Source organism: Eptatretus burgeri, chromosome 12 (genome assembly GCF_056783735.1).
Source record: "Eptatretus burgeri isolate ZD-2024b chromosome 12, Ebu_testis_v1, whole genome shotgun sequence".
NCBI lineage: Eukaryota > Metazoa > Chordata > Myxini > Myxiniformes > Myxinidae > Eptatretus > Eptatretus burgeri.
This window is the reverse complement of record NC_140972.1, coordinates 39,687,922-39,700,338: the sequence shown is the minus strand read 5'-3', so window position 1 is coordinate 39,700,338 and position 12,417 is coordinate 39,687,922. Positions and strand designations below refer to the sequence as shown.

General features: G+C 46.4%; 1 protein-coding gene across 4 annotated transcripts in view; it reads right to left on the bottom strand.

Moving 5' to 3' along the window:
- THSD4 (thrombospondin type 1 domain containing 4) overlaps positions 1 to 10,923 on the bottom strand; it is a 217,897-nt gene extending 206,974 nt beyond the window's left edge. For 2 of the 4 annotated variants that reach the window (XM_085850244.1, XM_085850248.1), the window contains exon 1: positions 1,532 to 1,792. The gene's annotated coding sequence lies outside the window, so the exon portion shown is untranslated. Of the gene's footprint in view, positions 1 to 1,531; positions 1,793 to 6,117; positions 6,302 to 10,796 lie in introns of those variants that run through there. The other 2 variants (XM_085850245.1, XM_085850247.1) reach the window with 2 other exon arrangements.
- Between the last annotated feature and the right edge of the window lie 1,494 nt (positions 10,924 to 12,417).

Below are 12,417 nucleotides of genomic sequence, written 5' to 3'. Positions count from 1 at the left end.
GACAGGTGGCAAAATGCAGCAACAAAGAGCTCCACAGAAAGGTGCAGAATGGTGCGGAGAGCCACAGAGACACGGAGAGGCACAGAGGGGAACAAAGAGAGACGGAGCAGCACAGAGCAATACACAGGATCATGGAGCAGCACACAAGAGCAAAGCAGCACGGAGGAGCATGGAGCAGCATGAATCAGCACAGAGGAGCATGGAGAAGCACAGAGCAACACAGAGGAGTATGGAGCAGTATGAATCAGCACAGAGGAGCATTGAGCAGCACAAAGCAGCACAGAGCAGCGCAGAGGAGTATGTAGCAACACAGAAGAGTATGGAGCAGCACAGAGCAACATTGAGTAGCACCGAGGAGCATGGATCAGCACAGAGGAGCATTGAGCAGCACAGAGCAGCGCAGAGGAGTATGTAGCAACACAGAAGAGTATGGAGCAGCACAGAGCAACATTGAGTAGCACCGAGGAGCATGGATCAGCACAGAGGAGCATTGAGCAGCACAGAGCAGCGCAGAGGAGTATGGAGCAACACAGAAGAGTATGGAGCAGCACAGAGCAACATTGAGTAGCACCGAGGAGCATGGATCAGCACAGAGGAGCATTGAGCAGCACAGAGCAGCGCAGAGGAGTATGGAGCAACACAGAAGAGTATGGAGCAGCACAGAGCAACATTGAGTAGCACAGAGCAGCGCAGAGGAGTATGGAGCAACACAGAAGAGTATGGAGCAGCACAGAGCAACATTGAGTAGCACCGAGGAGCATTGAGCAGCACAGAGGAGCATTGAGCAGCACAGAGCAGCGCAGAAGAGTATGGAGCAACACAGAGCAGCGCAGAGGAGTATGGAGCAACACAGAGCAGCGCAGAGGAGTATGGAGCAACACAGAGCAGCGCAGAGGAGTATGGAGCAACACAGAAGAGTATGGAGCAGCACAGAGCAACATTGAGTAGCACCGAGGAGCATTGAGCAGCACAGAGGAGCATTGAGCAGCACAGAGCAGCGCAGAAGAGTATGGAGCAACACAGAGCAACATGGAGCAGCACCGAGGAGCAAAACTGAGCCGGCGATCCGTCACGCTCCTACAGCAGCCGGTCGATTCGACCGTTCCCGGAGCCGGACAGTGTTAATTACGTTCAAACGAAGGAAGTGGGGGGTGGAGTGCATGGAATTGCAAAGTGGAGGAGTTTGAATTCGCATCCAATTTGAGAAGGACGCCAGTCGTGACGTCGAGCTCAAAAATAAATATCACGTCCTTCAAACTCAGACCCACGCAAGTGCAGCTGCTGCACAGCAACTTGTGACCACAGAAAGCGACATCACGATGTGGACTTTATAATCGTCGATTCCCGTGTAACGACCCCAATTTGGGATAGACTGGCAGAGAGAAAAACGCGCAGCCAGCCGCACAGTTAACTTAGACTCAGAGAGCAAAGAACGAGTGAGTGAGTGAGTGAGTGAGTGAGTGAGTGAGTGAGTGAGTGAGTGAGTGAGTGAGTGAGTGAGTGAGTGGACACGGGGCACACTCGAGTCCACCTGCTGCTGAAGCTGCGCGACGAGTCGCCGTGTCCGTCAGCTGCTTCTGTCGTGGGCTGTGCAAGAGCCAAGCGACCTCAAACGACCCCCAGGAGACCGAAGAAGTTCTTGGGGAGCTCGCAGCCTGAACGGTCTTGCATGTTGCACCGGCGTGTGCGAGGGAGGTGGGGGTTCTGCCACCGGAGGATGTGCGCTCGAATCGGGCGTGGGGAGGGTGAGTAGAGAAGAGGGAGAGCACTGCAACAACTCCAGGAAAGTTTCAAGAAAAGTGAGTGGAAATGAAGCGAGAGAGGTGGGAGGCTGTTGGGGTTGAGGGGAAGCTGCATGAGCACTCCTGGTCACGATGGGTGGAGAGTGATCCGGGAGTGCCCGAAGGGGGAGGATCTGGAAAGTTCGCAAAACCCGAGAGCTTAGTCCGTCATTTATTTATTTATTTATTTATTTATTTGAGGAAGCAATGAGGTTTGAGAATTTGCTAGAAATGTGTCAATATTGAATTCAGTGGCTTTGAGGGACGCATAGATGGATGAAAAGAGGTCATCAAAGATTTAGGTATAAATTACCTTCATAAACGTGCCAGGTGGTGTGTTGTGTGCAGTGATGAATAGAAGAGCATGAAGAGCTTCAAATTGGCAACCAAGTGACATCTGCAAGGAGCCACCTGGGAGGCTTTTGTGTTGAAAGACTAAGCAAGCAGTGTGCAAGTTAGCATCTTGTGTAATGCTTTACCATGGGTGGATACATAAACAGTAACATATGTGTATATATATATATATATTCACGAACAAGTCATTCATCCAAATCTATGCAGCTGTTGTGAGTGCCTCCTTGTCCGTTGTGGTCTTACGGACCACTTTATCTCAACAGTGGTATTGGTTTCAGACCAAGATCTGGCTAAGAGCGTAATTTTGTTTGGAAATTGAATCAACACTTTCACACTTTTTAACTCGAGACAAAACGATCTGAACATTGAACAATGAACACCATCTCAAGACCAATGGTCCAGGTGATACGTGGAAAAATTGTGCCTTTTTAATAAAGGTGTGTAATTTGGGTGAATGGTGTGTTTGTAAACCGATTGTTATTCGATAGGGGGCGATGTCCCTGTGTGACGTCAGAAGCGATTGAGCATGAGAGACATCTTAGATTGAAAGGAACACCTGCAGCGAAAGATTGTATTTGATTGATATTCGTGTTGTAATTATATTTATATTTATGTGTGTACAGAGTCGAGGCTCGTGGAGGAGATCGGGCACAGAACGGATCAGGACGCAACGGAACAAAATGAACAGTGGACAGAGAGGGTTGAGGGACAAAATATAACCTTCAAAGTTGAGGGATGTGAGGAAGAATGAGGAGTTGGGGAGGACACAGGGGATGGCCAACATGGATACAGAAGCAATGATGAACAACGCAGGACATCAAGGTGGTACTCTCCGGATGAACCCGTTTTCAAGTCATTCTTTAAGAAGGACAGACATGAGTGCAAAGGGGTATTTGGATTCAGGCAAAGTGTTTACATCAACAATCATACAAAGGGATTAATTATCATCCTACCACCGGTTGTTTTTCGCTACAATCCTCTCAATTACTCATGACAGATCATTATCACTCCCAAATCAATAAAATTGGCAAATTTGTGCTGACTACAGGAAATTAAATTAAATACTACAACACTGTACAGGGAGTTCCAAAAAGACCTGAACAACATTTGATAATATAATTGAAACCACAAATGATACAATGATACCTTTTGGTTTATATGATACAGAAACTCGTAAAGTTTTGTGAACACCATCAATACACTTCAATGTGAGCTTCGTTTGTTGTACGCAGGACATCAAGGTGGTACACGAGTTCCTGCCATGCTCAGTCGCATAGAGGATGATGAAGATTTCCTGAAAAAGGTAATGTTCACAGACAAAGCTTTCTTTCATGTATCGGGGAAGGTCAACCGGCACAATGTGAGGATCTAGGGCTCTGAAACCCCCCACGTGGTCATTGAACACATATGTGACAGTCCAAAGGTCAATATCTGGTGTTGCCTTCTCCATGATGGCTTGGTTCTTTAGGGAGGATACAGTGACCTCAACAATTTACATGAACACGTTTGGAAGGATGTTGGATGGAAGACCTGCAACCCGGTATCATTTTTCAACAGGATGGCGCTCCCCCTCATTGGGCCTTAGTCGTTCGAGCCGTCCCTGAATGAAAAATTTCCAGGTCGCTGGATTGACCGAGACGGACCTCAATGTTCGCGACCCCACAATAAGTGAGGATTAATTGGGGCCATGAAAGTGGTGGTAATCGTAATAATGTTTTTTTATTATGGGGAAAAAACTCTAATGCGAAAAAAAGTTTGCGTTTCCTGCCTGATTGGGAGAACATCATTCTGAGAATTCAACGAACGTCCCACATATCGGTTACAAAGAGCCAACAAACTGTACTCGGAGTTCTGTCCCTTTAATTCTGCAGATACTTGCGGGGAAAATGGATTCGTTTATTGTGCCAGAATGACGTCTCATGCTTTGCTCGGATGATCATCTCTCGTGGAATTTTCATTACGTTATATGGTCTGCCTTGAGAGCCTCACATTGTAGAGTTTGCCAAGTTTTGCAAAGCAAGAACTACCAGCATTGTTTAAATAACCATCATTCCCAATCAATTATCTGTTATTTTTCTGATTATAATGAAGGGTCTTTATCTTCCGCACATTACACCACTCTTTGTGGCCGTGGGAATGCAGACTTTAATACTATATACTCGGGAGCATGCTTGCTTACTACAAGCAGATACTCGGGTGAATCCTCCATGCACACCGAACAAATATAATCTATCTATAATTCCAGCAATCTGTGTGTGTGTGTGTGTGTGTGTGTGTCTATGACCACTGTTTCTCGACAACCACTGGTCCGATCTAATTGAAACTTGCCAGGTATATTGCTGGGGCCCTGAGGATGTGCTTTTTCAAGGTTTGATATTAATCGGACAAGTGCTTCCCAAGTTATGGCCATTTATTTACTAAACCAATGACAAGACACGTTGTTGCGTGGGCGTGGCCGATGGGGAAGGGAAGCTCAGCTGCGTTCCCCATTACGGGTTACAACGTACGGGCTTCCGGAGATTGATGACTTCGTGTATTCTAATAATTTCTCGATTTCGTATGCGCATTTATAGATAAACACAATGCCCCAAGTTATGATCGTTTTCATATGAGACGGTGCGTAAATTTCGGTAACATCAGAGTGCTGGTATGCTCCGAACCGGGGAGTAAATTTTTTCTCTCTCTCTCTTCTCTTTTTGTTTTTCCTTGCCACGACATTGCGAAAAGGTAAAATACGTTGGCGCTAATTGAATAATTGGGTATTAAAACTAAATTACGAATAATCGTAACTGCGAATAATATGGGAACTTCCGGGCCACGCACGTACGGGCACGTGAGAGTGAAGAAACGGCCTGTGTGGTTGTTGTTTGTTGCTCGCGGTTTGAATATTATTATTATTATTATTTTTTTTTTTTACGGGCACGTACGAGTGTGTATATAAATCTTGATGAAGTAGATTGTGTTTGCATGCATAAAACTATTGCTTACGTTTTTCAAAACCTGGTGTTGGCTTAACAGTTACAGTTGCTGGCTTAAGATCTTTGGGTCCTGAGTTTAAGCCCCTGACGTGCTGTTAAAATAACATAAGGCGGGTTCACTCGGCTTGTCATCCTTCAGAGGTCGCCAAAATGAGCGACAAAGTTTACCGTGAAGAAAGAGCCATTTCAGTATCCTGCATCAGAGTGGCGACCCGTTCTAATTCTATTTCTTATTCTTCATCTTCTTCTTTTTCTTCTTACATTGTTATGAGTTTCTCGGTAATGCTTAGAGGTGGAGTTTATGGTTCAAAAATGAAGACAAGCATTAAGGGGCACAACATATAAACCAAAGTCGAAAACATTCAGCGATTGTCATATTCTTGTCGCTGCTCCCATATTGTGAATTAACAGCCGAGCTAACTTAAGTTATCATCCTCGCCAACATCGAAGGTTGTGTTGTTAAAGAAATGACGTCACAGTCTCTTGCTCTTGTTAAGGCGGAGCCCTGTTCAACGTCTTCTTCTTGTTCTTCTACTTCTTCTTTGTCAGCCTTCTTGTTCCTCTGATGCTTGGTTGTGTTAGGCCATACATGTGAATGATTCAATCGTGCTCTTTACCCACACAACCAAAGTACCGTGTTTTAATTTGCCGTAGTATTTTCGAAAGGGATTGTCTGCCCTAAATAGAACATGGTAAGTTAGCATCTTTCATTTTTATTCGTTGATTGAATTTAAATTAGCAACAGTTGCAATAGGCTGCTAGAGATAGGGATTCTTTGTCTGCTCTGGGTTAAATTCCTAACTCAACAATAAACTTCTGGATCGGCAATCCACTGCTGGTAGGCCAGTGTTTTTGGTCACGTGACCCTCTGTGAACGGGAGCTAAGTTTTTCGAGCTGACTTGTTTCTGGATATTTTCATTTACCGACATCTATGGAGTTGGTTTTTTTTGTATTCATGGCATTGATGTCTATCGTGAAACAAAATTTAAACTTTATATCTCACCTGAAGAGCTTGAAACATTAAAATCATTGTTGCGGGTCTGGGTGGTTATGTTGATCCCCCACACCCAATTGTGGTGGATGGGCGGTTATCACCGACCAGGCCCGGATGGTCGAGTGGTTTTCCTTTGGAAGCAGACACGTGTTCCTCAGAGATTATGGCGCACACGGGAGTGGCATTGGCAGCACTGGCGGAAGGACGGAACAGATGGATGCACAGCACAAGGGGTTTATACTCGAACCCCACGGCAAATACACGGACACAGCAACTTAAAATAAATGCGGGGATTTAATGGCAATTGAAATATTTACAAGGGTAATTCAAAATGTAATAATAACAATAACGTGAAGTAAATAAAGTCTAAAATCGAGGCACCTCTACACATGGACTCTAATACAGACAAGAGGAAAACTAAATGAAAGAAAATCTTCCCTTTATTCTGGCACTTAGCTTTTCCAGAAGTGGTCTTTGGAATTGAGGCGCTTTGCCCTGCACTGGCAGACATGCCCAAAAATGGCGCCGAGCCGCTCTCTCGCAGTGGGAAACGTACATGAGATAATTTGTGAGCAGTGTTCAACACCAGGCTCTGAAGCCGCCGTGCAGCTTCTTGCGTCGATCGTCCTCACCGACGTCGTGCCGTTGCAGAATGGCGCCGTCTCTTCAGTGATATACACGAGGCTTCGAGGTACGTCTCATACGACCAGCCAATAATCTATGGCCAGCCTCTTGCTCAGTACACGAGCCAATTCACAGCATGGCATGAGAATCACGCAGCCATTTCGTCATGCCGAGAGGAGAGCAAAGCAAGATACTCTGTCCCAGCCATGTTCCTCTCATAACTACAACTGCGAACCTCAGCCTTCTTCTCCCTCTGGGCGTGGCTTGCTCGAACGAAACCCAGGAAGGTGGGGCTTCTGCCTGCTCGGCACATTTTGCTTGTTTGTTGTTATCGTTGTGGTTGTTGCAAAAACACAACTCCTTCATGGCTGGCTTGTACATACAGAAAGATAGGAATATGTCAGAGGGGGCAATCACATGATGAGGAAAATTGGTCTTAATCCCTACCAAATTAACACAGGAACACCTCCCGTGTGGAGACAAGTAGCACATGCTCACAGTTTCCCGACCTAATTTACATTGAGATGTCTCCTACACGTCCACGGACGAAGCAACTCTATTCAATCATAACTTTCCAATGAAATTCCAACATCTACCCCCACACCCGTAACAAATACATATATATGTATACAGTGCCACAATGGTTAAAGGGAATCCCCAACGGAGCACCGAGCACAAACACCAGTCTTGGTGAGGTTGAAATCAACTTTTATAACACACACGATACAACGTGCCCGACTAGGCCAAACCTTCCACGATACAGCACCCCTGCACGGTAACCCCGTGCACCACGCTCGCACGACGGAATAAACCACGTACTCTACTGGCGTAACCACTTTTTTTCTTTTTTTTACGATGTCATTTAGCTACTATCATGCTTGGTGTTATAAATGAAGAAAGTAGGTGACAGTACATGACTTCAAATACTGAGGCAGAGTACACAAAGTTAAGCAAGGATAATGGTTACTTAACCTGGAGGAGGTCACATAAATCATGTACCAGTCAGTCAGACATACTGAAACCATCACGGGGTAGACTGCCCTCCGGTCTCGGGGATTATTCTGCCCCATGACAGTTTCTGCAAGCATTGTGACCACAATACGACTCTAAGCATCCACAATAAAATCCTTGAAGTGTTTGGGCTGGTAACGTACACGGTTGGAGCGTCTTGGTGTCCAGACGGTTGGGGACACCGTTGGATGTTCCTCACAGGTGTCACCGATGGCTTTGGAGTAACCAGGACTACAGGTGTCAACCTTGGGGATGCATCAGAACCTAGATCTGGTACCTGGCTACTAGGGATTGGGAAGGATTCAGCACTGTCGGCAGGTGAAGACAGCTCATAGGGGATGAATGGGGGGGGGGGGGTCTGGTGGTTTTGTTGCTGGTTGGAGGCAAACGTCCTCGGTTTGCTGTGCAACACCATATTCCCGATTGCGAGGGAGTGGGGGCGTATCCTTCCAGTAGTCCCGGACTTTGTAGCATTCAGACTTTTTCACCCGATAAGCTGCACTCCTCAATTGGGACCCCACAAATTTACGTATGTTGCACCAGGGTCCATCGGTGGCAGAGACGAGGTATCGGTTTCTTGCGCATGACTTGTTACGATCAGAGTACAAATAGATCAAATCACCGACTTCCACTGACACATTGGGCTTGACGGACCCCATGGGTGCCTTCGACTTCTCACTATGGGGGTGGTTAATGGAATGAAGATGGTGTTGGGCTTGTATCATTTGTAAGTCCGAGAAAGGGATTTGTTGATTGGTGAACTGATCCCGCTGGCACCACATCTCTCGGGCCGAGAGTCCCCGTGCACGAACTCGTGAGTTCATACTGGCGGTGGCCAGTGCGAGGGTTAGTGGAGTTACTGGTCCTCCCATCGGCTCCTGTCGTAGAAGTTCTTCACATTCACGAACTGCCTTCTCGGCGATGGGATTCTTGTTGGGATTTTTTAATGCGACCAATCTCGATGCACATCAGGTGATGTTGAAGAAGCTCATCGTGGACCAGACGTGTGAAGTCGGGAGCCGGATCGGTGCGGATGACAGCAAGTGGTCCATCCAATGGCTGGAGCTCTATGCATAAGCAAATCAAGTTGTCGCGGAGAGTGATGTGTTGTTCATTCTCCACAATGCACGATGCAGTGTAGGAAGTGGAACATTCTCGCAATATAAGAACTAGCTGGTGATTGCGTTTGATGATATCTGCTGTGAAGGATACACCAACAGCACCAGGGGGTTCTCCAGTGGACTGCTTGGTAATGGTATGAGGAATGTTGCGCAATGCAGCACACTGGTGACACCTTGAGGTTACCTGATTGATTGCTCTGTCCAAGTCAAGAGCATAAAATAGCGGTGAATCACAGAACTGAGTTGATGACAACTCGGGTGATCCAGTTGAATGTGTAATGCTGTTAGTAAGCCATTGACTACCTGACGTGGGACAATAATGCACTCGCATGCCAAGGACAAGGGCTTGTCCCGACGGACTACAACGAGGCCATCTTTGGTAAGTGATGCAACCTGGAGATAACGTTTGACATCCTTGATGTTGGTCGTTTTCTTTGATGGGCGGGTGCCCTGAATCAGGGTGCCTGCAGCACCATTGTCGCCTTGGAACACGGTCAAACACTTCATCATACTCTTCAAGAAGGGCACAAAACTTTGATCGTGTGTCAGGAGCGAACATGTTGTCAGGGTCGAGGGTGACAGTCAAAGAGTGTCCTGAGAGTGAAGTGAGTGTGCGTTTTAATTTGGGAGGGCTGGACTTGGTATAGTCATCTGGGTGTTCTTCAGGTATTTGGCGGGCGTATTTGGCAAAATTGCTCATGTCGTTTGAGAACTCATGGTTCGTTAGTTAAATTTGGGATCCGAACCTTCCCGCTGATGCTACGGATGACACTCGGTGGGGGCCAGTACTCAATGGGTCGCAGCGACCTCGCACTGGGGGCATCCGTGCGAGGTTCGAGTGCGAACGCTGAGTCAATACTCGACATGTCACATGGAAGGACCATTTCGACAAACTCACCGGGCCACAGAGTAGTTGTGTGGGGTGGGGCACGTACGACATGAGCTCGGCGTACTGCATGGCGATTCAGGCTCCCTTCCTGAGAACCATAAACGTATGTGGTGCAGTCACCCAGGATAACTTGATGCTTCGCAGGGCGGATTGAGATGTCATTAGACTCCATGAAAAGTGTTCCTGCTCGTACTTCTACGTCAAGATTTTCGACAACCAGGCCCTCAAACTGAAATTCCCTTCCGTCGCGAGTCAGTGTCAGTCTGGTCTCACCAACCACTTGAAGAGGGGAAGACCCATCAGCCTGACGAGCGGACTGTGCACTCTTCTGAATCTTGGCTCCAAACCTCCTTACAGTTGTCCCACAAATCAGGTTACCCGTGGCCCCACTGTCGATGGTAACTCGGGTTGTGTGGTGGCCATGGAAGGTGTCTAGATATGGAGACCGGCGAGTCTGGACACGCGAGATAGTGGACGGTTCTGTATAGTCTATGTTATTCACTACCTTGTCCATATGGGCATATGTTACGTCTCCAGACTCGTCGTCTGACTCTTCAGTTCTGTCAGCCACATGGCGTGCTCTGGCGATGTACCGACGATCTCGTTCGGGGAGGAAAGGACACTCACTGAGGAAATGACCGTAATCAGTGCGGCGTACTTGTTTGCAGAGGGGACAGGACTTCGTCAGGACGGTAACCCCGTGCACCACGCTCGCACGACGGATTAAACCACGTACTCCACTGGTGCAGGGTGTATCAAAAGGAGATGTTATGGGAAAGCTCACTCAGAAACATCCAAAAAGTCCTTTAACAGCTCGTTTTAATATATATAACTAAAAAGGTCTTTCCAGAATGGTTCCGGAAACACCCCCCAAGCCTCTGTAAGTGTAAAACTCAGACGTTTGGACACACATCCACCCCCACCCAACTCCAAGCCCCAACTGCCATGCTTTAGGAATGTAATTTTTGAATGGCCCCTCAGATTAGACATCGTTAAGAGGTCGGAGTTATCGGTAATATTGTAAGAAATGAAATATATCTCACCTGTGGTTGAATATTTCCGTGATAGTGACCAGAAGCCATTTGAAAATCAAAAAAAATAATGGTTGCCAAGGTTACCGGCTCCACCCCACGATGATATTTCGTCACTGAATTTTTACACTGAATTCCCGTTTCTTCTCGCAATACACACTCCAAAAAAAATTTCTCATTTCAGGTGAGACATCTACGATGAAATTAATCATGCATCTACAATCAATTTACGATTTAAAAAAAATGAAATCATGATGTCAACTTAGTCCTTTTAAACGATGTGATGATGTATGTATGTTTGGAGGTGTATATTTGGTGAAGTTAGCGAAGATGGCAACCATTTTTTCTTTCCACAAACTCTTTTTCATCCCAGAGAGTTACAGTTTTAGATGAGCAGTAAAATTACCTGTAAAACGATGTATGGCTTGTGTATGTACTATGTTCGGTTTTTGAATGATTAGCGCATTTGAGAGGTCACGTGACTCCTTCTTTGCCAATCTTACTGATCATGGTGACGTCTTAATTGACAGTTATTTTTCACATTTCATACCATATTCGACGATATAGGAGGTTACCACCTCACCAAATATATCGGTATAAGGGTTGAAATCCAAAAGAAAATGGGCTTTTTATGAAGCATTGTGTATATGGATCTGCCCTTGTAGAGATGGTGACAGGTGGTAGCTCGGGTGCTTATAATTCATGAATTGTGAGAAAATAACTGTTTAAATCACCTATTTAGGTGCAGCGTGGTAAACAACGTTATCTTACAAACCCTTGTGGTGATTAACCGAAGGAGCTCAGAGGAGTAGGGTCACAAACAAACAAGAAAAAGACGTCGTGCTGAGCACGATACTTGCAAAATCCACCCCCCCCCCCTCTCCAAAGGTTCCCATGGAAACATGAAATTGTCCATTTCATTAAGATTAAAATTGACTATCTCAATCAAAGCTCAGGTTAATCGGATGAAAATTGATTATTTTTCAGATTGACATTGATGATTTTTGAAGTTTTTTTTTTTTTTTGTATACCTTGTCGAGGCTCGTATGGGAGCAAACACACAACCGCACATCAAGGGGGCATGAGACAAGAGGGGCGGGAGTGGGAGGGACAAAACAGTGGGGAACAGAGACATTAGGAGATCTGTGGAAGGGAGAGGGATGGGACGGGGAACATGGGGAAGAGAAGATGGACATTCCAGGGACTTTCAGGAAGGAAAGCAGGGGAATTGAAGGGAGTGGGCTTCAGTGGATTATCGGGGGTGGAAAAGATCGAGGATTTGGATGGGGGATGATAAGAGGTGGTGGTGAACAGCTGTTTTGAAAGCCTGGAGGGAAGAATGGGACAGAATAGAGTGTGGGAGTTTATTCCAAAGGCGGGAAAACAGAGGAATGAAAGAGTGAAGGTGAGCAGTGATTCGTGATTTTGGTAGTTTTACCAGAAGGGGGTGTTGGCGGACCTTGAGCGCCCTGAGGAAATGTGGTGGGGACAAATCGCAGAGAGAGCAGGGGGGGCAAGGCTGGAGAGGAGTCGGTAGAAGACAGAAAGACCACCGACCAACCTGCGGTGATTGAGTGAGAGGCCCAAAGACTCATCCTCATTGTGGGAGATGCCGATGATCCAAAATGCCCTG